Source organism: Narcine bancroftii, chromosome 1, assembly GCF_036971445.1.
Source record: "Narcine bancroftii isolate sNarBan1 chromosome 1, sNarBan1.hap1, whole genome shotgun sequence".
Classification (NCBI taxonomy): domain Eukaryota; kingdom Metazoa; phylum Chordata; class Chondrichthyes; order Torpediniformes; family Narcinidae; genus Narcine; species Narcine bancroftii.
In genome coordinates this window covers 182,965,749-182,989,593 of record NC_091469.1, presented here as the reverse complement: position 1 = coordinate 182,989,593, position 23,845 = coordinate 182,965,749, and positions in this window count along the sequence as shown.

The window sequence follows — 23,845 nt, the reverse complement described above, 5'->3', positions numbered from 1 at the left end:
GAGTTGGGGAATCAGAGGCGGGGAATCAGATATGGGGAATCAGAGGCGGGGATTCAGAGGCGGGGAAACAGAGGCGGGGAATCAGACATGGGTAATCAGAGGCGGGGGATCAGAGGTGGTGAATCAGAGATGGGGAATCAGAGGCGGGGAATCAGAGACAGGGAATCAGACGCGGGGAATCAGAGGCGGGGAATCAGAGCTGGTGAATCAGAGGCGGGGTATCAGAGTTGGGGAATCAGCGGCGGGGAATCAGATATGGGGAATCAGAGGCGGGGAATCAGAGCTGGGGAATGAGAGGCCGGGAATCAGATATGGGGAAACAGAGGCGGGGAATAAGAGGCGGGGAAACAGAGGCGGGGAATCAGATATGGGGAATCAGAGGTCGGGAATCAGAGCTTGTTAATCAGAGGCAGTGAATCAAAGGGGGGGAATCAGAATTGGGGAATCAGAGATAGAGAATCAGAGATGGGGAATCAGAGGCGGGGAATCAGACGCGGGGAATCAGAGGTGGTGAATCAGAACTGGGGAATCAGAGGCGGCGAATCAGTGTTGGGGAATCAGAGGAGGGGAATCAGATATGAGGAAACAGATGCAGGGAATTAGAGGCAGGGAAACAGAGGCGGGGAATCAGATATGGGAAATCAGAGGTGGGGAATCAGAGGTTGGGAATCGGAGGCATGGAATCAGTGGCGGGGCATCAGAGGCGGGGAATCAGAGGCAGGGAATTGGATGTGCGGAATCAGAGATGGGGAATCAGAGGTGGGGAATCAGAGTCCGGGAATCAGAGATGGGGATTCAGAGGCGGGGAATCAGAGGCGGGGAAACATAGGTGGGGAATCAGATATGGGGAATCAGAGGTGGGGAATCAGAGGTGGGGAAACAGAGGTGGGGAATCAGAGGCGGGGAATCAGAAGTGGGCAATCAGAGGCAGGGAATCAGATGTGTGGAATCACAGATGGGGAATCAGAGGCAGGGAATCAGAATCAGAAGCGGGGAATCAAAGGCTGGGAATCAGAGGCCGGGAATCAGATGCCGGGAATAAGAGGCCGGGAATCAGAGGTGGGGAATCAGAGTCCGGGAATCAGAGATGGGGAATCAGAGGTGGCGAATCAAAGGCGGTGACTCAGAGATGGGGAATCAGAGGCGGGGAATCAGATGCGGGGAATCAGAGGCAGGGAATCAGAGCTGGGGAATCAGAGGCGGGGAATCAGAGTTGGGGAATCAGAGGAGGGGAATCATATATGGGGAATCAGAGGCGGGGAATCAGAGGCGGGGTAACAGAGGTGGGGAATCAGACGCAGGGAATCACAGGCAGGGAATCAGACGCGGGGAATCAGAGGCGGGGAATCATAGCTGGCGAATCACAGGTGGGGAATCAGAGTTGGGGAATCAGAGGCGGGGAATCAGATATGGGGAATCAGAGGCGGGGATTCAGAGGCGGGGAAACAGAGGTGGGGAATCAGACATGGGTAATCAGAGGCGGGGGATCAGAGGTGGTGAATCAGAGATGGGGAATCAGAGGCGCGGAATCAGAGACAGGGAATCAGACGCGGGGAATCAGAGGCGGGGAATCAGAGCTGGTGAATCAGAGGCGGGGTATCAGAGTTGGGGAATCAGCGGCGGGGAATCAGATATGGGGAATCAGAGGCGGGGAATCAGAGCTGGGGAATGAGAGGCCGGGAATCAGATATGGGGAAACAGAGGCGGGGAATAAGAGGCGGGGAAACAGAGGCGGGGAATCAGATATGGGGAATCAGAGGTCGGGAATCAGAGCTTGTTAATCAGAGGCAGTGAATCAAAGGGGGGGAATCAGAATTGGGGAATCAGAGATAGAGAATCAGAGATGGGGAATCAGAGGCGGGGAATCAGACGCGGGGAATCAGAGGTGGTGAATCAGAACTGGGGAATCAGAGGCGGCGAATCAGTGTTGGGGAATCAGAGGAGGGGAATCAGATATGAGGAAACAGATGCAGGGAATTAGAGGCAGGGAAACAGAGGCGGGGAATCAGATATGGGAAATCAGAGGTGGGGAATCAGAGGTTGGGAATCGGAGGCATGGAATCAGTGGCGGGGCATCAGAGGCGGGGAATCAGAGGCAGGGAATTGGATGTGCGGAATCAGAGATGGGGAATCAGAGGTGGGGAATTAGATATGGGGAATCAGAGGTGGGAAATCAGAGGCAGGGAATCAGATGTGCGGAATGAGAGATGGGGAATCAGATGCAGGGAATCAGAATCAGAAGCGGGGAATCAGAGGCCGGGAATCAGAGGCCGGGAATCAGATGCCGGGAATAAGAGGCCGGGAATCAGACGTGGGGAATCAGAGTCCGGGAATCAGAGATGGGGAATCAGAGGCTGGGAATGAGATATGGGGAATCAGAGGCGGGGAATCAGAGGCGGGGAAACAGAGGCGGGGAATCACATATGGGGAATCAGAGGTGGAGAATCAAAGGCGGTGAATCAGAGATTGGGAAGCAGAGGCGGGGAATCAGAGTTGGGGAATCAGAGGCGGGGAATCAGAGGCGGGGAAACAGAGGCGGGGAATCAGATATGGGGAATCAGAGGTGGGGAATCAGAGGTTGGGAATCAGAGGCGGGGAATCAGAGATGGGGAATCAGAGGCGGGGAATCAGAGTTGGGGAATCAGAGGCGGGGAATCAGAGGCGGGGAAACAGAGGCGGGGAATCAGATATGGGGAATCAGAGGTGGGGAATCAGAGGTTGGGAATCAGAGGCAGGGAATCAGAGGCGGGGAATCAGAGGCGGGGAATCAGAGGCAGGGAATCAGATGTGCGGAATCAGAGATGAGGAATCAGAGGCAGGGAATCAGAGGCGGGGAATCAGAGGCGGGAATCAGAGGCCGGGAATCAGAGGCGGGGAATGATAGGCCGGGAATGAGAGGCCGGGAATCAGAGGCCGGGAATCAGAGGCCGGGAATCAGAGGTGGGGAAAAAGAGGCAGGGAATCAGATGTGCAGAATCAGAGTTGGGGAATCAGAGGCGGGGAATCAGATATGGGGTAACAGAGGCGGGGAATCAGAGGCAGGGAAACAGAGGAGGGGAATCAGATATGGGGAATCAGAAGAGGGGAATCAGAGGTTGGGAATCAGAGGCAGGGAATCAGAGGTGGGGATTCAGAGGCAGGGAATCAGATGCGGGGAACCAGAGGCGGGAATTCAGAGCTGGAGAATCAGAGCTGGGAATCAGAGTTGGGGAATCAGAGGCGGGGAATTAGATATGGGGAAACAGAGGCGGGGAATCAGAGGTGGGGAAACAGAGGTGGGGAATCAGAGGCGGGGAATCAGAAGTGGGCAATCAGAGGCAGGGAATCAGATGTGTGGAATCACAGATGGGGAATCAGAGGCAGGGAATCAGAATCAGAAGCGGGGAATCAAAGGCTGGGAATCAGAGGCCGGGAATCAGATGCCGGGAATAAGAGGCCGGGAATCAGAGGTGGGGAATCAGAGTCCGGGAATCAGAGATGGGGAATCAGAGGTGGCGAATCAAAGGCGGTGACTCAGAGATGGGGAATCAGAGGCGGGGAATCAGATGCGGGGAATCAGAGGCAGGGAATCAGAGCTGGGGAATCAGAGGCGGGGAATCAGAGTTTGGGAATCAGAGGAGGGGAATCAGATATGGGGAATCAGAGGCGGGGAATCAGAGGCGGGGTAACAGAGGTGGGGAATCAGACGCAGGGAATCACAGGCAGGGAATCAGACGCGGGGAATCAGAGGCGGGGAATCATAGCTGGCGAATCACAGGTGGGGAATCAGAGTTGGGGAATCAGAGGCGGGGAATCAGATATGGGGAATCAGAGGCGGGGATTCAGAGGCGGGGAAACAGAGGCGGGGAATCAGACATGGGTAATCAGAGGCGGGGGATCAGAGGTGGTGAATCAGAGATGGGGAATCAGAGGCGGGGAATCAGAGACAGGGAATCAGACGCGGGGAATCAGAGGCGGGGAATCAGAGCTGGTGAATCAGAGGCGGGGTATCAGAGTTGGGGAATCAGCGGCGGGGAATCAGATATGGGGAATCAGAGGCGGGGAATCAGAGCTGGGGAATGAGAGGCCGGGAATCAGATATGGGGAAACAGAGGCGGGGAATAAGAGGCGGGGAAACAGAGGCGGGGAATCAGATATGGGGAATCAGAGGTCGGGAATCAGAGCTTGTTAATCAGAGGCAGTGAATCAAAGGGGGGGGAATCAGAATTGGGGAATCAGAGATAGAGAATCAGAGATGGGGAATCAGAGGCGGGGAATCAGACGCGGGGAATCAGAGGTGGTGAATCAGAACTGGGGAATCAGAGGCGGCGAATCAGTGTTGGGGAATCAGAGGAGGGGAATCAGATATGAGGAAACAGATGCAGGGAATTAGAGGCAGGGAAACAGAGGCGGGGAATCAGATATGGGAAATCAGAGGTGGGGAATCAGAGGTTGGGAATCGGAGGCATGGAATCAGTGGCGGGGCATCAGAGGCGGGGAATCAGAGGCAGGGAATTGGATGTGCGGAATCAGAGATGGGGAATCAGAGGTGGGGAATCAGAGTCCGGGAATCAGAGATGGGGATTCAGAGGCGGGGAATCAGAGGCGGGGAAACATAGGTGGGGAATCAGATATGGGGAATCAGAGGTGGGGAATCAGAGGCGATGAATCAGAGCTGGCGAATCAGAGGCGGGGAATCAGAGGCAGGAAATCAGACATGGGGAATCAGAGGCTGGGAATCAGACGCGGGGAGTCAGAGGCGGGGAATCAGAGCTGGGGAATCAGAGGTGGGGAATCAGAGTTGGGGTATCAGAGGCGGGGAATCAGATATGGGGAAACAGAGGCGGGGAATCAGAGGGAGGGACACGGAGGCGGGGAATCAGATATGGGGAATCAGAGGAGGGGAATCAGAGATGAGGAATCAGAGGCAGGGAATCAGAGGCGGGGAATCAGAGGCGGGGAATCAGACGCGGGGAATCAGAGGCGGGGATTCAGAGCTGTGGAATCGGAGCGGGGAATCAGAGTTGGGGAATCAGAGGCGGGGAATTAGATATGGGGAAACAGAGGCGGGGAATCAGATATGGGTAATCAGAGGTGGGAAATCAGAGGCAGGGAATCAGATGTGCGGAATCAGAGATGGGGAATCAGAGGCAGGGAATCAGAATCAGAAGCGGGGAATCAGAGGCCGGGAATCAGAGGCCGGGAATCAGATGCCGGGAATAAGAGGCCGGGAATCAGAGGTGGGGAATCAGAGTCCGGGAATCAGAGATGGGGAATCAGAGGCTGGGAATGAGATATGGGGAATCAGAGGCGGGGAATCAGAGGCGGGGAAACAGAGGCGGGGAATCAGACGCGGGGAATCAGAGGCGGGGAATCAGAGCTGGTGAATCAGAGGTGGGGTATCAGAGTTGGGGAATCAGCGGCGGGGAATCAGATGTGGGGAATCAGAGGCGGGGAATCAGAGCTGGGGAATGAGAGGCCGGGAATCAGATATGGGGAAACAGAGGCGGGGAATAAGAGGCGGGGAAACAGAGGCGGGGAATCAGATATGGGGAATCAGAGGTCGGGAATCAGAGCTTGTTAATCAGAGGCAGTGAATCAAAGGGGGGGAATCAGAATTGGGGAATCAGAGATAGAGAATCAGAGATGGGGAATCAGAGGCGGGGAATCAGACGCGGGGAATCAGAGGTGGTGAATCAGAGCTGGGGAATCAGAGGCGGCGAATCAGTGTTGGGGAATCAGAGGAGGGGAATCAGATATGAGGAAACAGATGAAGGGAATTAGAGGCAGGGAAACAGAGGCGGGGAATCAGATATGGGAAATCAGAGGTGGGGAATCAGAGGTTGGGAATCAGAGGCATGGAATCAGTGGCGGGGCATCAAAGGCGGGGAATCAGAGGCAGGGAATTGGATGTGCGGAATCAGAGATGGGGAATCAGAGGTGGGGAATCAGAGTCCGGGAATCAGAGATGGGGAATCAGAGGCGGGGAATCAGAGGCGGGGAAACATAGCTGGGGAATCAGATATGGGGAATCAGAGTTGGGGAATCAGAGGCGATGAATCAGAGCTGGCGAATCAGAGGCGGGGAATCAGAGGCAGGAAATCAGACATGGGGAATCAGAGGCTGGGAATCAGACGCGGGGAGTCAGAGGCGGGGAATAAGAGCTGGGGAATCAGAGGTGGGGAATCAGAGTTGGGGTATCAGAGGCGGGGAATCAGATATGGGGAAACAGAGGCGGGGAATCAGAGGGAGGGACACGGAGGCGGGGAATCAGATATGGGGAATCAGAGGAGGGGAATCAGAGGTTGTGAATCAGAGGCAGGGAATCAGAGGTGGGGATTCAGAGGCAGTGAATCAGATGCGGGGAATCAGAGGCGGGAATTCAGAGCTGGGGAATCAGAGCGGGGAATCAGAGTTGGGGAATCAGAGGCGGGGAATTAGATATGGGGAAACAGAGGCGGGGAATCAGATATGGGTAATCAGAGGTGGGAAATCAGAGGCAGGGAATCAGATGTGCGGAATCAGAGATGGGGAATCAGAGGCAGGGAATCAGAATCAGAAGCGGGGAATCAGAGGCCGGGAATCAGAGGCCGGGAATCAGATGCCGGGAATAAGAGGCCGGGAATCAGAGGTGGGAAATCAGAGTCCGGGAATCAGAGATGGGGAATCAGAGGCTGGGAATGAGATATGGGGAATCAGAGGCGGGGAATCAGAGCCGGGGAAACAGAGGCGGGGAATCACATATGGGGAATCAGAGGTGGCGAATCAAAGGCGGTGAATCAGAGATGGGGAAGCAGAGGCGGGGAATCAGAGTTGGGGAATCAGAGGCGGGGAAACAGAGGCGGGGAATCAGATATGGGGAATCAGAGGTGGGGAATCAAAGGTTGGGAATCAGAGGCGGGGAATCAGAGATGGGGAGTCAGGGGCGGGGAATCGGTGTTGGGGAATCAGAGGCGGGGAATCAGAGGCGGGGAAACAGAGGCGGGGAATCAGATATGGGGAATCAGAGGTGAGGAATCAGAGGTTGGGAATCAGAGGCAGGGAAGCAGAGGCGGGGAATCAGAGGCGGGGAATCAGAGGCAGGGAATCAGATGTGCGGAATCAGAGATGGGGAATCAGAGGCAGGGGATCAGAGGCGGGGAATCAGAGGCGGGGAATCAGAGGCCGGGAATCAGAGGCGGGGAATGAGAGGCCGGGAATCAGAGGCCGGGAATCAGAGGCCGGGAATCAGAGGCCGGGAATCAGAGGTGGGGAAAAAGAGGCAGGGAATCAGATGTGCAGAATCAGAGTTGGGGAATCAGAGGCGGGGAATCAGATATGGGGTAACAGAGGCGGGGAATCAGAGGCAGGGAAACAGAGGAGGGGAATCAGATATGGGGAATCAGAGGAGTGGAATCAGAGGTTGGGAATCAGAGGCAGGGAATCAGAGGTGGGGATTCAGAGGCAGGGAATCAGATGCGGGGAATAAGAGGTGGGAATTCAGAGCTGGGGAATCAGAGCGGGGAATCAGAGTTGGGGAATCAGAGGCGGGGAATTAGATATGGGGAAACAGAGGCGGGGAATCAGAGGTGGGGAAACAGAGGTGGGGAATCAGAGGCGGGGAATCAGAAGTGGGCAATCAGAGGCAGGGAATCAGATGTGTGGAATCAGAGATGGGGAATCAGAGGCAGGGAATCAGAATCAGAAGCGGGGAATCAGAGGCTGGGAATCAGAGGCCGGGAATCAGATGCCGGGAATAAGAGGCCGGGAATCAGAGGTGGGGAATCAGAGTCCGGGAATCAGAGATGGGGAATCAGAGGTGGCGAATCAAAGGCGGTGACTCAGAGATGGGGAATCAGAGGTGGGGAATCAGATGCGGGGAATCAGAGGCAGGGAATCAGAGCTGGGGAATCAGAGGCGGGGAATCAGAGTTGGGGAATCAGAGGAGGGGAATCAGATATGGGGAATCAGAGGCGGGGAATCAGAGGCGGGGTAACAGAGCTGGGGAATCAGACGCAGGGAATCACAGGCAGGGAATCAGACGCGGGGAATCATAGCTGGCGAATCACAGGCGGGGAATCAGAGTTGGGGAATCAGAGGCGGGGAATCAGATATGGGGAATCAGAGGCAGGGATTCAGAGGCGGGGAAACAGAGGCGGGGAATCAGACATGGGTAATCAGAGGCGGGGGATCAGAGGTGGTGAATCAGAGATGGGGAATCAGAGGCTGGGAATGAGATATGGGGAATCAGAGGCGGGGAATCAGAGGCGGGGAAACAGAGGCGGGGAATCACATATGGGGAATCAGAGGTGGAGAATCAAAGGCGGTGAATCAGAGATTGGGAAGCAGAGGCGGGGAATCAGAGTTGGGGAATCAGAGGCGGGGAATCAGAGGCGGGGAAACAGAGGCGGGGAATCAGATATGGGGAATCAGAGGTGGGGAATCAGAGGTTGGGAATCAGAGGCGGGGAATCAGAGATGGGGAATCAGAGGCGGGGAATCAGAGTTGGGGAATCAGAGGCGGGGAATCAGAGGCGGGGAAACAGAGGCGGGGAATCAGATATGGGGAATCAGAGGTGGGGAATCAGAGGTTGGGAATCAGAGGCAGGGAATCAGAGGCGGGGAATCAGAGGCGGGGAATCAGAGGCAGGGAATCAGATGTGCGGAATCAGAGATGAGGAATCAGAGGCAGGGAATCAGAGGCGGGGAATCAGAGGCGGGGAATCAGAGGCCGGGAATCAGAGGCGGGGAATGATAGGCCGGGAATGAGAGGCCGGGAATCAGAGGCCGGGAATCAGAGGCCGGGAATCAGAGGTGGGGAAAAAGAGGCAGGGAATCAGATGTGCAGAATCAGAGTTGGGGAATCAGAGGCGGGGAATCAGATATGGGGTAACAGAGGCGGGGAATCAGAGGCAGGGAAACAGAGGAGGGGAATCAGATATGGGGAATCAGAAGAGGGGAATCAGAGGTTGGGAATCAGAGGCAGGGAATCAGAGGTGGGGATTCAGAGGCAGGGAATCAGATGCGGGGAATCAGAGGCGGGAATTCAGAGCTGGAGAATCAGAGCTGGGAATCAGAGTTGGGGAATCAGAGGCGGGGAATTAGATATGGGGAAACAGAGGCGGGGAATCAGAGGTGGGGAAACAGAGGTGGGGAATCAGAGGCGGGGAATCAGAAGTGGGCAATCAGAGGCAGGGAATCAGATGTGTGGAATCACAGATGGGGAATCAGAGGCAGGGAATCAGAATCAGAAGCGGGGAATCAAAGGCTGGGAATCAGAGGCCGGGAATCAGATGCCGGGAATAAGAGGCCGGGAATCAGAGGTGGGGAATCAGAGTCCGGGAATCAGAGATGGGGAATCAGAGGTGGCGAATCAAAGGCGGTGACTCAGAGATGGGGAATCAGAGGCGGGGAATCAGATGCGGGGAATCAGAGGCAGGGAATCAGAGCTGGGGAATCAGAGGCGGGGAATCAGAGTTTGGGAATCAGAGGAGGGGAATCAGATATGGGGAATCAGAGGCGGGGAATCAGAGGCGGGGTAACAGAGGTTGGGAATCAGACGCAGGGAATCACAGGCAGGGAATCAGACGCGGGGAATCAGAGGTGGGGAATCATAGCTGGCGAATCACAGGTGGGAAATCAGAGTTGGGGAATCAGAGGCGGGGAATCAGATATGGGGAATCAGAGGCGGGGATTCAGAGGCGGGGAAACAGAGGCGGGGAATCAGACATGGGTAATCAGAGGCGGGGGATCAGAGGTGGTGAATCAGAGATGGGGAATCAGAGGCGGGGAATCAGAGACAGGGAATCAGACGCGGGGAATCAGAGGCGGGGAATCAGAGCTGGTGAATCAGAGGCGGGGTATCAGAGTTGGGGAATCAGCGGCGGGGAATCAGATATGGGGAATCAGAGGCGGGGAATCAGAGCTGGGGAATGAGAGGCCGGGAATCAGATATGGGGAAACAGAGGCGGGGAATAAGAGGCGGGGAAACAGAGGCGGGGAATCAGATATGGGGAATCAGAGGTCGGGAATCAGAGCTTGTTAATCAGAGGCAGTGAATCAAAGGGGGGGAATCAGAATTGGGGAATCAGAGATAGAGAATCAGAGATGGGGAATCAGAGGCGGGGAATCAGACGCGGGGAATCAGAGGTGGTGAATCAGAACTGGGGAATCAGAGGCGGCGAATCAGTGTTGGGGAATCAGAGGAGGGGAATCAGATATGAGGAAACAGATGCAGGGAATTAGAGGCAGGGAAACAGAGGCGGGGAATCAGATATGGGAAATCAGAGGTGGGGAATCAGAGGTTGGGAATCGGAGGCATGGAATCAGTGGCGGGGCATCAGAGGCGGGGAATCAGAGGCAGGGAATTGGATGTGCGGAATCAGAGATGGGGAATCAGAGGTGGGGAATCAGAGTCCGGGAATCAGAGATGGGGATTCAGAGGCGGGGAATCAGAGGCGGGGAAACATAGGTGGGGAATCAGATATGGGGAATCAGAGGTGGGGAATCAGAGGTGGGGAAACAGAGGTGGGGAATCAGAGGCGGGGAATCAGAAGTGGGCAATCAGAGGCAGGGAATCAGATGTGTGGAATCACAGATGGGGAATCAGAGGCAGGGAATCAGAATCAGAAGCGGGGAATCAAAGGCTGGGAATCAGAGGCCGGGAATCAGATGCCGGGAATAAGAGGCCGAAAATCAGAGGTGGGGAATCAGAGTCCGGGAATCAGAGATGGGGAATCAGAGGTGGCGAATCAAAGGCGGTGACTCAGAGATGGGGAATCAGAGGCGGGGAATCAGATGCGGGGAATCAGAGGCAGGGAATCAGAGCTGGGGAATCAGAGGCGGGGAATCAGAGTTGGGGAATCAGAGGAGGGGAATCATATATGGGGAATCAGAGGCGGGGAATCAGAGGCGGGGTAACAGAGGTGGGGAATCAGACGCAGGGAATCACAGGCAGGGAATCAGACGCGGGGAATCAGAGGCGGGGAATCATAGCTGGCGAATCACAGGTGGGGAATCAGAGTTGGGGAATCAGAGGCGGGGAATCAGATATGGGGAATCAGAGGCGGGGATTCAGAGGCGGGGAAACAGAGGTGGGGAATCAGACATGGGTAATCAGAGGCGGGGGATCAGAGGTGGTGAATCAGAGATGGGGAATCAGAGGCGCGGAATCAGAGACAGGGAATCAGACGCGGGGAATCAGAGGCGGGGAATCAGAGCTGGTAAATCAGAGGCGGGGTATCAGAGTTGGGGAATCAGCGGCGGGGAATCAGATATGGGGAATCAGAGGCGGGGAATCAGAGCTGGGGAATGAGAGGCCGGGAATCAGATATGGGGAAACAGAGGCGGGGAATAAGAGGCGGGGAAACAGAGGCGGGGAATCAGATATGGGGAATCAGAGGTCGGGAATCAGAGCTTGTTAATCAGAGGCAGTGAATCAAAGGGGGGGAATCAGAATTGGGGAATCAGAGATAGAGAATCAGAGATGGGGAATCAGAGGCGGGGAATCAGACGCGGGGAATCAGAGGTGGTGAATCAGAACTGGGGAATCAGAGGCGGCGAATCAGTGTTGGGGAATCAGAGGAGGGGAATCAGATATGAGGAAACAGATGCAGGGAATTAGAGGCAGGGAAACAGAGGCGGGGAATCAGATATGGGAAATCAGAGGTGGGGAATCAGAGGTTGGGAATCGGAGGCATGGAATCAGTGGCGGGGCATCAGAGGCGGGGAATCAGAGGCAGGGAATTGGATGTGCGGAATCAGAGATGGGGAATCAGAGGTGGGGAATTAGATATGGGGAAACAGAGGTGGGAAATCAGAGGCAGGGAATCAGATGTGCGGAATGAGAGATGGGGAATCAGAGGCAGGGAATCAGAATCAGAAGCGGGGAATCAGAGGCCGGGAATCAGAGGCCGGGAATCAGATGCCGGGAATAAGAGGCCGGGAATCAGACGTGGGGAATCAGAGTCCGGGAATCAGAGATGGGGAATCAGAGGCTGGGAATGAGATATGGGGAATCAGAGGCGGGGAATCAGAGGCGGGGAAACAGAGGCGGGGAATCACATATGGGGAATCAGAGGTGGAGAATCAAAGGCGGTGAATCAGAGATTGGGAAGCAGAGGCGGGGAATCAGAGTTGGGGAATCAGAGGCGGGGAATCAGAGGCGGGGAAACAGAGGCGGGGAATCAGATATGGGGAATCAGAGGTGGGGAATCAGAGGTTGGGAATCAGAGGCGGGGAATCAGAGATGGGGAATCAGAGGCGGGGAATCAGAGTTGGGGAATCAGAGGCGGGGAATCAGAGGCGGGGAAACAGAGGCGGGGAATCAGATATGGGGAATCAGAGGTGGGGAATCAGAGGTTGGGAATCAGAGGCAGGGAATCAGAGGCGGGGAATCAGAGGCGGGGAATCAGAGGCAGGGAATCAGATGTGCGGAATCAGAGATGAGGAATCAGAGGCAGGGAATCAGAGGCGGGGAATCAGAGGCGGGAATCAGAGGCCGGGAATCAGAGGCGGGGAATGATAGGCCGGCAATGAGAGGCCGGGAATCAGAGGCCGGGAATCAGAGGCCGGGAATCAGAGGTGGGGAAAAAGAGGCAGGGAATCAGATGTGCAGAATCAGAGTTGGGGAATCAGAGGCGGGGAATCAGATATGGGGTAACAGAGGCGGGGAATCAGAGGCAGGGAAACAGAGGAGGGGAATCAGATATGGGGAATCAGAAGAGGGGAATCAGAGGTTGGGAATCAGAGGCAGGGAATCAGAGGTGGGGATTCAGAGGCAGGGAATCAGATGCGGGGAACCAGAGGCGGGAATTCAGAGCTGGAGAATCAGAGCTGGGAATCAGAGTTGGGGAATCAGAGGCGGGGAATTAGATATGGGGAAACAGAGGCGGGGAATCAGAGGTGGGGAAACAGAGGTGGGGAATCAGAGGCGGGGAATCAGAAGTGGGCAATCAGAGGCAGGGAATCAGATGTGTGGAATCACAGATGGGGAATCAGAGGCAGGGAATCAGAATCAGAAGCGGGGAATCAAAGGCTGGGAATCAGAGGCCGGGAATCAGATGCCGGGAATAAGAGGCCGGGAATCAGAGGTGGGGAATCAGAGTCCGGGAATCAGAGATGGGGAATCAGAGGTGGCGAATCAAAGGCGGTGACTCAGAGATGGGGAATCAGAGGCGGGGAATCAGATGCGGGGAATCAGAGGCAGGGAATCAGAGCTGGGGAATCAGAGGCGGGGAATCAGAGTTTGGGAATCAGAGGAGGGGAATCAGATATGGGGAATCAGAGGCGGGGAATCAGAGGCGGGGTAACAGAGGTGGGGAATCAGACGCAGGGAATCACAGGCAGGGAATCAGACGCGGGGAATCAGAGGCGGGGAATCATAGCTGGCGAATCACAGGTGGGGAATCAGAGTTGGGGAATCAGAGGCGGGGAATCAGATATGGGGAATCAGAGGCGGGGATTCAGAGGCGGGGAAACAGAGGCGGGGAATCAGACATGGGTAATCAGAGGCGGGGGATCAGAGGTGGTGAATCAGAGATGGGGAATCAGAGGCGGGGAATCAGAGACAGGGAATCAGACGCGGGGAATCAGAGGCGGGGAATCAGAGCTGGTGAATCAGAGGCGGGGTATCAGAGTTGGGGAATCAGCGGCGGGGAATCAGATATGGGGAATCAGAGGCGGGGAATCAGAGCTGGGGAATGAGAGGCCGGGAATCAGATATGGGGAAACAGAGGCGGGGAATAAGAGGCGGGGAAACAGAGGCGGGGAATCAGATATGGGGAATCAAAGGTCGGGAATCAGAGCTTGTTAATCAGAGGCAGTGAATCAAAGGGGGGGGAATCAGAATTGGGGAATCAGAGATAGAGAATCAGAGATGGGGAATCAGAGGCGGGGAATCAGACGCGGGGAATCAGAGGTGGTGAATCAGAACTGGGGAATCAGAGGCGGCGAATCAGTGTTGGGGAATCAGAGGAGGGGAATCAGATATGAGGAAACAGATGCAGGGAATTAGAGGCAGGGAAACAGAGGCGGGGAATCAGATATGGGAAATCAGAGGTGGGGAATCAGAGGTTGGGAATCGGAGGCATGGAATAAGTGGCGGGGCATCAGAGGCGGGGAATCAGAGGCAGGGAATTGGATGTGCGGAATCAGAGATGGGGAATCAGAGGTGGGGAATCAGAGTCCGGGAATCAGAGATGGGGATTCAGAGGCGGGGAATCAGAGGCGGGGAAACATAGGTGGGGAATCAGATATGGGGAATCAGAGGTGGGGAATCAGAGGTGGGGAAACAGAGGTGGGGAATCAGAGGCGGGGAATCAGAAGTGGGCAATCAGAGGCAGGGAATCAGATGTGTGGAATCACAGATGGGGAATCAGAGGCAGGGAATCAGAATCAGAAGCGGGGAATCAAAGGCTGGGAATCAGAGGCCGGGAATCAGATGCCGGGAATAAGAGGCCGGGAATCAGAGGTGGGGAATCAGAGTCCGGGAATCAGAGATGGGGAATCAGAGGTGGCGAATCAAAGGCGGTGACTCAGAGATGGGGAATCAGAGGCGGGGAATCAGATGCGGGGAATCAGAGGCAGGGAATCAGAGCTGGGGAATCAGAGGCGGGGAATCAGAGTTGGGGAATCAGAGGAGGGGAATCAGATATGGGGAATCAGAGGCGGGGAATCAGAGGCGGGGTAACAGAGGTGGGGAATCAGACGCAGGGAATCACAGGCAGGGAATCAGACGCGGGGAATCAGAGGCGGGGAATCATAGCTGGCGAATCACAGGTGGGGAATCAGAGTTGGGGAATCAGAGGCGGGGAATCAGATATGGGGAATCAGAGGCGGGGATTCAGAGGCGGGGAAACAGAGGCGGGGAATCAGACATGGGTAATCAGAGGCGGGGGATCAGAGGTGGTGAATCAGAGATGGGGAATCAGAGGCGCGGAATCAGAGACAGGGAATCAGACGCGGGGAATCAGAGGCGGGGAATCAGAGCTGGTGAATCAGAGGCGGGGTATCAGAGTTGGGGAATCAGCGGCGGGGAATCAGATATGGGGAATCAGAGGCGGGGAATCAGAGCTGGGGAATGAGAGGCCGGGAATCAGATATGGGGAAACAGAGGCGGGGAATAAGAGGCGGGGAAACAGAGGCGGGGAATCAGATATGGGGAATCAGAGGTCGGGAATCAGAGCTTGTTAATCAGAGGCAGTGAATCAAAGGGGGGGAATCAGAATTGGGGAATCAGAGATAGAGAATCAGAGATGGGGAATCAGAGGCGGGGAATCAGACGCGGGGAATCAGAGGTGGTGAATCAGAACTGGGGAATCAGAGGCGGCGAATCAGTGTTGGGGAATCAGAGGAGGGGAATCAGATATGAGGAAACAGATGCAGGGAATTAGAGGCAGGGAACAGAGGCGGGGAATCAGATATGGGAAATCAGAGGTGGGGAATCAGAGGTTGGGAATCGGAGGCATGGAATCAGTGGCGGGGCATCAGAGGCGGGGAATCAGAGGCAGGGAATTGGATGTGCGGAATCAGAGATGGGGAATCAGAGGTGGGGAATCAGAGTCCGGGAATCAGAGATGGGGATTCAGAGGCGGGGAATCAGAGGCGGGGAAACATAGGTGGGGAATCAGATATGGGGAATCAGAGGTGGGGAATCAGAGGCGATGAATCAGAGCTGGCGAATCAGAGGCGGGGAATCAGAGGCAGGAAATCAGACATGGGGAATCAGAGGCTGGGAATCAGACGCGGGGAGTCAGAGGCGGGGAATCAGAGCTGGGGAATCAGAGGTGGGGAATCAGAGTTGGGGTATCAGAGGCGGGGAATCAGATATGGGGAAACAGAGGCGGGGAATCAGAGGGAGGGACACGGAGGCGGGGAATCAGATATGGGGAATCAGAGGAGGGGAATCAGAGGTTGTGAATCAGAGGCAGGGAATCAGAGGTGGGGATTCAGAGGCAGTGAATCAGATGCGGGGAATCAGAGGCGGGGATTCAGAGCTGTGGAATCAGAGCGGGGAATCAGAGTTGGGGAATCAGAGGCGGGGAATTAGATATGGGGAAACAGAGGCGGGGAATCAGATATGGGTAATCAGAGGTGGGAAATCAGAGGCAGGGAATCAGATGTGCGGAATCAGAGATGGGGAATCAGAGGCAGGGAATCAGAATCAGAAGCGGGGAATCAGAGGCCGGGAATCAGAGGCCGGGAATCAGATGCCGGGAATAAGAGGCCGGGAATCAGAGGTGGGGAATCAGAGTCCGGGAATCAGAGATGGGGAATCAGAGGCTGGGAATGAGATATGGGGAATCAGAGGCGGGGAATCAGAGGCGGGGAAACAGAGGCGGGGAATCAGACGCGGGGAATCAGAGGCGGGGAATCAGAGCTGGTGAATCAGAGGTGGGGTATCAGAGTTGGGGAATCAGCGGCGGGGAATCAGATGTGGGGAATCAGAGGCGGGGAATCAGAGCTGGGGAATGAGAGGCCGGGAATCAGATATGGGGAAACAGAGGCGGGGAATAAGAGGCGGGGAAACAGAGGCGGGGAATCAGATATGGGGAATCAGAGGTCGGGAATCAGAGCTTGTTAATCAGAGGCAGTGAATCAAAGGGGGGGAATCAGAATTGGGGAATCAGAGATAGAGAATCAGAGATGGGGAATCAGAGGCGGGGAATCAGACGCGGGGAATCAGAGGTGGTGAATCAGAGCTGGGGAATCAGAGGCGGCGAATCAGTGTTGGGGAATCAGAGGAGGGGAATCAGATATGAGGAAACAGATGAAGGGAATTAGAGGCAGGGAAACAGAGGCGGGGAATCAGATATGGGAAATCAGAGGTGGGGAATCAGAGGTTGGGAATCAGAGGCATGGAATCAGTGGCGGGGCATCAAAGGCGGGGAATCAGAGGCAGGGAATTGGATGTGCGGAATCAGAGATGGGGAATCAGAGGTGGGGAATCAGAGTCCGGGAATCAGAGATGGGGAATCAGAGGCGGGGAATCAGAGGCGGGGAAACATAGCTGGGGAATCAGATATGGGGAATCAGAGGTGGGGAATCAGAGGCGATGAATCAGAGCTGGCGAATCAGAGGCGGGGAATCAGAGGCAGGAAATCAGACATGGGGAATCAGAGGCTGGGAATCAGACGCGGGGAGTCAGAGGCGGGGAATAAGAGCTGGGGAATCAGAGGTGGGGAATCAGAGTTGGGGTATCAGAGGCGGGGAATCAGATATGTGGAAACAGAGGCGGGGAATCAGAGGGAGGGACACGGAGGCGGGGAATCAGATATGGGGAATCAGAGGAGGGGAATCAGAGGTTGTGAATCAGAGGCAGGGAATCAGAGGTGGGGATTCAGAGGCAGTGAATCAGATGCGGGGAATCAGAGGCGGGAATTCAGAGCTGGGGAATCAGAGCGGGGAATCAGAGTTGGGGAATCAGAGGCGGGGAATTAGATATGGGGAAACAGAGGCGGGGAATCAGATATGGGTAATCAGAGGTGGGAAATCAGAGGCAGGGAATCAGATGTGCGGAATCAGAGATGGGGAATCAGAGGCAGGGAATCAGAATCAGAAGCGGGGAATCAGAGGCCGGGAATCAGAGGCCGGGAATCAGATGCCGGGAATAAGAGGCCGGGAATCAGAGGTGGGAAATCAGAGTCCGGGAATCAGAGATGGGGAATCAGAGGCTGGGAATGAGATATGGGGAATCAGAGGCGGGGAATCAGAGCCGGGGAAACAGAGGCGGGGAATGACATATGGGGAATCAGAGGTGGCGAATCAAAGGCGGTGAATCAGAGATGGGGAAGCAGAGGCGGGGAATCAGAGTTGGGGAATCAGAGGCGGGGAATCAGAGGCGGGGAAACAGAGGCGGGGAATCAGATATGGGGAATCAGAGGTGGGGAATCAAAGGTTGGGAATCAGAGGCGGGGAATCAGAGATGGGGAATCAGGGGCGGGGAATCGGTGTTGGGGAATCAGAGGCGGGGATTCAGAGGCGGGGAAACAGAGGCGGGGAATCAGATATGGGGAATCAGAGGTGAGGAATCAGAGGTTGGGAATCAGAGGCAGGGAAGCAGAGGCGGGGAATCAGAGGCGGGGAATCAGAGGCAGGGAATCAGATGTGCGGAATCAGAGATGGGGAATCAGAGGCAGGGGATCAGAGGCGGGGAATCAGAGGCGGGGAATCAGAGGCCGGGAATCAGAGGCGGGGAATGAGAGGCCGGGAATCAGAGGCCGGGAATCAGAGGCCGGGAATCAGAGGCCGGGAATCAGAGGTGGGGAAAAAGAGGCAGGGAATCAGATGTGCAGAATCAGAGTTGGGGAATCAGAGGCGGGGAATCAGATATGGGGTAACAGAGGCGGGGAATCAGAGGCAGGGAAACAGAGGAGGGGAATCAGATATGGGGAATCAGAGGAGTGGAATCAGAGGTTGGGAATCAGAGGCAGGGAATCAGAGGTGGGGATTCAGAGGCAGGGAATCAGATGCGGGGAATAAGAGGTGGGAATTCAGAGCTGGGGAATCAGAGCGGGGAATCAGAGTTGGGGAATCAGAGGCGGGGAATTAGATATGGGGAAACAGAGGCGGGGAATCAGAGGTGGGGAAACAGAGGTGGGGAATCAGAGGCGGGGAATCAGAAGTGGGCAATCAGAGGCAGGGAATCAGATGTGTGGAATCAGAGATGGGGAATCAGAGGCAGGGAATCAGAATCAGAAGCGGGGAATCAGAGGCTGGGAATCAGAGGCCGGGAATCAGATGCCGGGAATAAGAGGCCGGGAATCAGAGGTGGGGAATCAGAGTCCGGGAATCAGAGATGGGGAATCAGAGGTGGCGAATCAAAGGCGGTGACTCAGAGATGGGGAATCAGAGGTGGGGAATCAGATGCGGGGAATCAGAGGCAGGGAATCAGAGCTGGGGAATCAGAGGCGGGGAATCAGAGTTGGGGAATCAGAGGAGGGGAATCAGATATGGGGAATCAGAGGCGGGGAATCAGAGGCGGGGTAACAGAGGTGGGGAATCAGACGCAGGGAATCACAGGCAGGGAATCAGACGCGGGGAATCATAGCTGGCGAATCACAGGCGGGGAATCAGAGTTGGGGAATCAGAGGCGGGGAATCAGATATGGGGAATCAGAGGCAGGGATTCAGAGGCGGGGAAACAGAGGCGGGGAATCAGACATGGGTAATCAGAGGCGGGGGATCAGAGGTGGTGAATCAGAGATGGGGAATCAGAGGCGGGGAATCAGAGGCAGGGAATCAGACGCGGGGAATCAGAGGCGGGGAATCAGAGCTGGGGAATCAGAGGCGGGCTATCAGAGTTGGGGAATCAGCGGCGGGGAATCAGATATGGGGAATCAGAGGCGGGGAATCAGAGCTGGGGAATGAGAGGCCGGGAATCAGATATGGGGAATCAGAGGCGGGGAATAAGATTCGGGGAAACAGGGGCGGGGAATCAGATATGGGGAATCAGAGGTCGGGAATCAGAGGTTGGGAATCAGAGGCAGGGAATCAAAGGCGGGGTATCAGAATTGGGGAATCAGAGATAGGGAATCAGAGATGGGTAATCAGATGCGGGGAATCAGACGCGTTGAATCAGAGGTGGTGAATCAGAGCTGGGGAATCAGAGGCGGGGAATCAGTGTTGGGGAATCAGAGGCGGGGAATCAGGTATGAGGAAACAGAGGCAGGGAATCAGAGGCGGGGAATCACATATGGGGAATCAGAGGTGGGGAATCAGAGGTGGGGAATCAGAGGTTGCGAATCAGAGGCATGGAATCAGAGGCGGGGCATCAGAGTCCGGGAATCAGTGATGGGGAATCAGAGGCGGGGAATCAGAGGCGGGGAATCAGAGGCAGGAAATCAGACATGGGGAATCAGAGGCTGGGAATCAGACGCGGGGAGTCAGAGGCTGGGAATCAGAGCTGGGGAATCAGAGGCGGGGAATCAGAGTTGGGGTATCAGAGGCGGGGAATCAGATATGGGGAAACAGAGGCGGGGAATCAGAGGCAGGGAAACGGAGGCGGGGTATCAGATATGGGGAATCAGAGGAGGGGAATCAGAGGTTGGGAATCAGAGGCAGGGAATAAGAGGTGGGGATTCAGAGGCAGTGAATCAGATGCGGGGAATCAGAGGCGGGGATTCAGAGCTGGGGAATCAGAGCGGGGAATCAGAGTTGGGGTATCAGAGGCGGGGAATTAGATATGGGGAAACAGAGGCGGGGAATCAGAGGCGGGGAAACAGAGGCGGGGAATCAGAGGCGGGGAAACAGAGGCGGGGAATCAGATATGGGTAATCAGAGGTGGGAAATCAGAGGCAGGGAATCAGATGTGCGGAATCAGAGATGGGGAATCAGAGGCAGGGAATCAGAATCAGAAGCGGGGAATCAGAGGCCGGGAATCAGAGTCCGGGAATCAGATGCCGGGAATAAGAGGCCGGGAATCAGAGGTGGGGAATCAGAGGCTGGGAATGAGATATGGGGAATGAGAGGCGGGGAATCAGAGGCGAGGAAACAGAGGCGGGGAATCACATATGGGGAATCAGAGGTGGCGAATCAAAGGCGGTGGATCAGAGATGGGGAAGCAGAGGCGGGGAATCAGAGGCAGGGAATCAAACGGGGAATCAGAGGCGGGGAATCAGAGCTGGGGAATCAGAGGCGGGGAATCAGAGTTGGGGAATCAGAGGCGGGGAATCAGATAGGTGGAAACAGAGGCGGGGAATCAGAGGCGGGGAAACAGAGGCGGGGAATCAGATATGGGGAATCAGAGGTGGGGAATCAGAGGTTGGGAATCAGAGGCAGGGAATCAGAGGCGGGGAATCAGAGGCGGGGAATTAGAGGCAGGGAATCAGATGTGCGGAATCAGAGATGGGGAATCAGAGGCTGGGAATCAGAGGCGGGGAATCAGATGCGGGGAATCTGAGGCCGGGAATCAGAGGCGGGGAATGAGAGGCCTGGAATCAGAGGCCGGGAATCAGAGACCGGGAATCAGAGGCCGGGAATCAGAGGTGGGGAATAAGATGCAGGGAATCAGATGTGCAGAATCAGAGTTGGGGAATCAGAGGCGGGGAATCAGATATGGGGTAACAGAGGCGGGGAATCATAGGCAGGGAAACAGAGGAGGGCAATCAGATATGGGGAATCAGAGGAGGGGAATCAGAGGTTGGGAATCATAGGAGGGGATTCAGTGGCAGGGAATCAGATGCGGGGAATCAGAGGCGGGAATTCAGAGCTGGGGAATCAGAGCGGGGAATCAGAGTTGGGGAATCAGAGGCGGGGGATTAGATATGGGGAACCAGAGGCGGGGAATCAGAGGTGGGGAAACAGAGGAGGGGAATCAGAGGCGGGGAATCAGAAGTGGGGAATCAGAGGCAGGGAATCAGATGTGTGGAATCAGAGATGGGGAATCAGAGGCAGAGAATCAGAATCAGAAGCGGGGAATCAGAGGCTGGGAATCAGAGGCCGGGAATCAGATGCCAGGAATAAGAGGCCGGGAATCAGAGGTGGGGAATCAGAGGTGGCGAATCAAAGGCGGTGAGTCAGAGATGGGGAATCAGATGCAGGGAATCAGAGGCAGGGAAACAGAGGCGGGGAATCAGACATGGGGAATCAGAGGCGGGGGATCAGAGCGGGGAATCAGAGTTGGGGAATCAGAGGCGGGGAATTAGATATGGGGAAACAGAGGCGGGGAATCAGAGGCGGGGAAACAGATGCGGGGAATCAGATATGGGGAATCAGAGGTGGTGAATCAAAGGCGCTGAATCAGAGATGGGGAATCAGAGGCGGGGAATCAGAGGCAGGGAATCAAACACGGGGAATCAGAGGCGGGGAATCAGAGTTGGGTAATCAGAGGCGGGGAATCAGATATGGGGAAACAGAGGCGGTGATTCAGAGGCGGTGAAACAGAGGCGGGGAATCAGATATGGGGAATCAGAGGTGGGGTATCAGAGGTTGGGAATCAGAGGCAGGGAATTAGAGGCGGGGAATCAGATGCGGGGAATCAGAGGCAGGGAATCAGATGTGCAGAATCAGAAATGGGGAATCAGAGGCAGGGAATCAGAGGTGGGGAATTAGAGGCAGGGAATCAGAGGCCGGGAATCAGAGGCGGGGAATCAGATATGGGGAATCAGAGGTGGGGAATCAGAGGCAGGGAATCAGATGTGCGGAATCAGAGATGGGGAAACAGAGGCAGGGGAACAGAGGTGGGGAATGAGATATGGGGAATCAGAGATGGCGAATCAATGGCGCTGAATCAGAGATGGGGAATCAGAGGCGGGGAATCAGAGGCGGGGAATCAGAGTTGGTGAATCAGAGGCGGGGAATCAGATATGGGGAAACAGAGGTGGGGAATCAGAGGTGGGGAAACAGAGGTGGGGAATCAGATATGGGGAATCAGAGGTGGTGAATCAGAGGTTGGGAATCAGAGGCAGGGAATCAGAGACGGGGAATCAGAGGCGGGGAATCAGAGGCAGGGAATCAGATGTACGGAATCAGAAATGGGGAATCAGAGGCAGGGAATCAGAGGCGGGGAATCAGAGGCGTGGAAACAGAGGCGGGGAATCAGATATGGGGAATCAGAGGTGGGGAATCAAAGGCGGTGAATCAGAGATGGGGAATCAGAGGTGGGGAATCAGAGGCAGGGAATCAGACGCGGGGAATCAGAGGCGGGGAATCAGAGCTGGGGAATCAGAGGCGGGGTATCAGAGTTGGGGAATCAGCGGCGGGGAATCAGATATGGGGAATCAGAGGCGGGGAATCAGAGCTGGGGAATGAGAGGCCGGGAATCAGATATGGTGAAACAGAGGCCGGGAATAAGAGGCGGGGAAACAGAGGCGGGGAATCAGATATGGGGAATCAGAGGTCGGGAATCAGAGGTTGGGAAACAGAGGGGGGGAATCAGATATGGGGAATCAGAGGTGGGGAATCACATATGGGGAATCAGCGGTGGCGAATCAAAGGTGGTGAATCAGAGATGGGGAAGCAGAGGCGGGGAATCAGAGGCAGGGAATCAAACACGGGAATTCAGAGGCGGGGTAACAGAGGCGGGGAATGACATATGGGGAATCAGCGGTGGCGAATCAAAGGTGGTGAATCAGAGCTGGGGAATCAGAGGCGGGGAATCAGATTTGGGGAATCAGAGGCGGGGAATCACATATGGGGAAACAGAGGCGGGGAATCAGAGGCGGGGAAACAGAGGCGGGGAATCAGAATTGGGGAATCAGAGGTGGGGAATCAGAGGTTGGGAATCAGAGGCAAGGAATCAGAGGCGGGGAATCAGTGTTGGGGAATCAGAGGAGGGGAATCAGATATGAGGAAACAGATGCAGGGAATCAGAGGCGGGGAAACAGAGGCGGGGAATCAGAAATGGGGAATCACAGGTGGGGAATCAGAGGTTGGGAATCAGAAGCATGGAATCAGAGGCGGGGCATCAGAGGCGGGGAATCAGAGGCAGGGAATTGGATGTGCGGAATCAGAGGCGGGGAATCAGAGGCAGGAAATAAGACATGGGGAATCAGAGGCTGGGAATCAGACGCGGGGAGTCAGAGGCGGGGAATCAGAGCTGGGGAATCAGAGGCAGGGAATCAGAGTTGGGGTATCAGAGGTGGGGAATCAGATATGGGGAAACAGAGGCGGGGAATCAGAGGCAGGGAAACGGTGGCGGGGAATCAGATTTGGGGAAACAGAGGCGGGGAATCAGAGGCAGGGAAACGGAGGCGGGGAATCAGATATGGGGAATCAGAGGAGGGGAATCAGAGGTTGTGAATCAGAGGCAGGGAATCAGAGGTGGGGATTCAGAGGCAGTGAATCAGATGCGGGGAATCAGAGGCGGGGATTCAGAGCTGGGGAATCAGAGCGGGGAATCAGAGTTGGGGAATCAGAGGCGGGGAATTAGATATGGGGAAACAGAGGCGG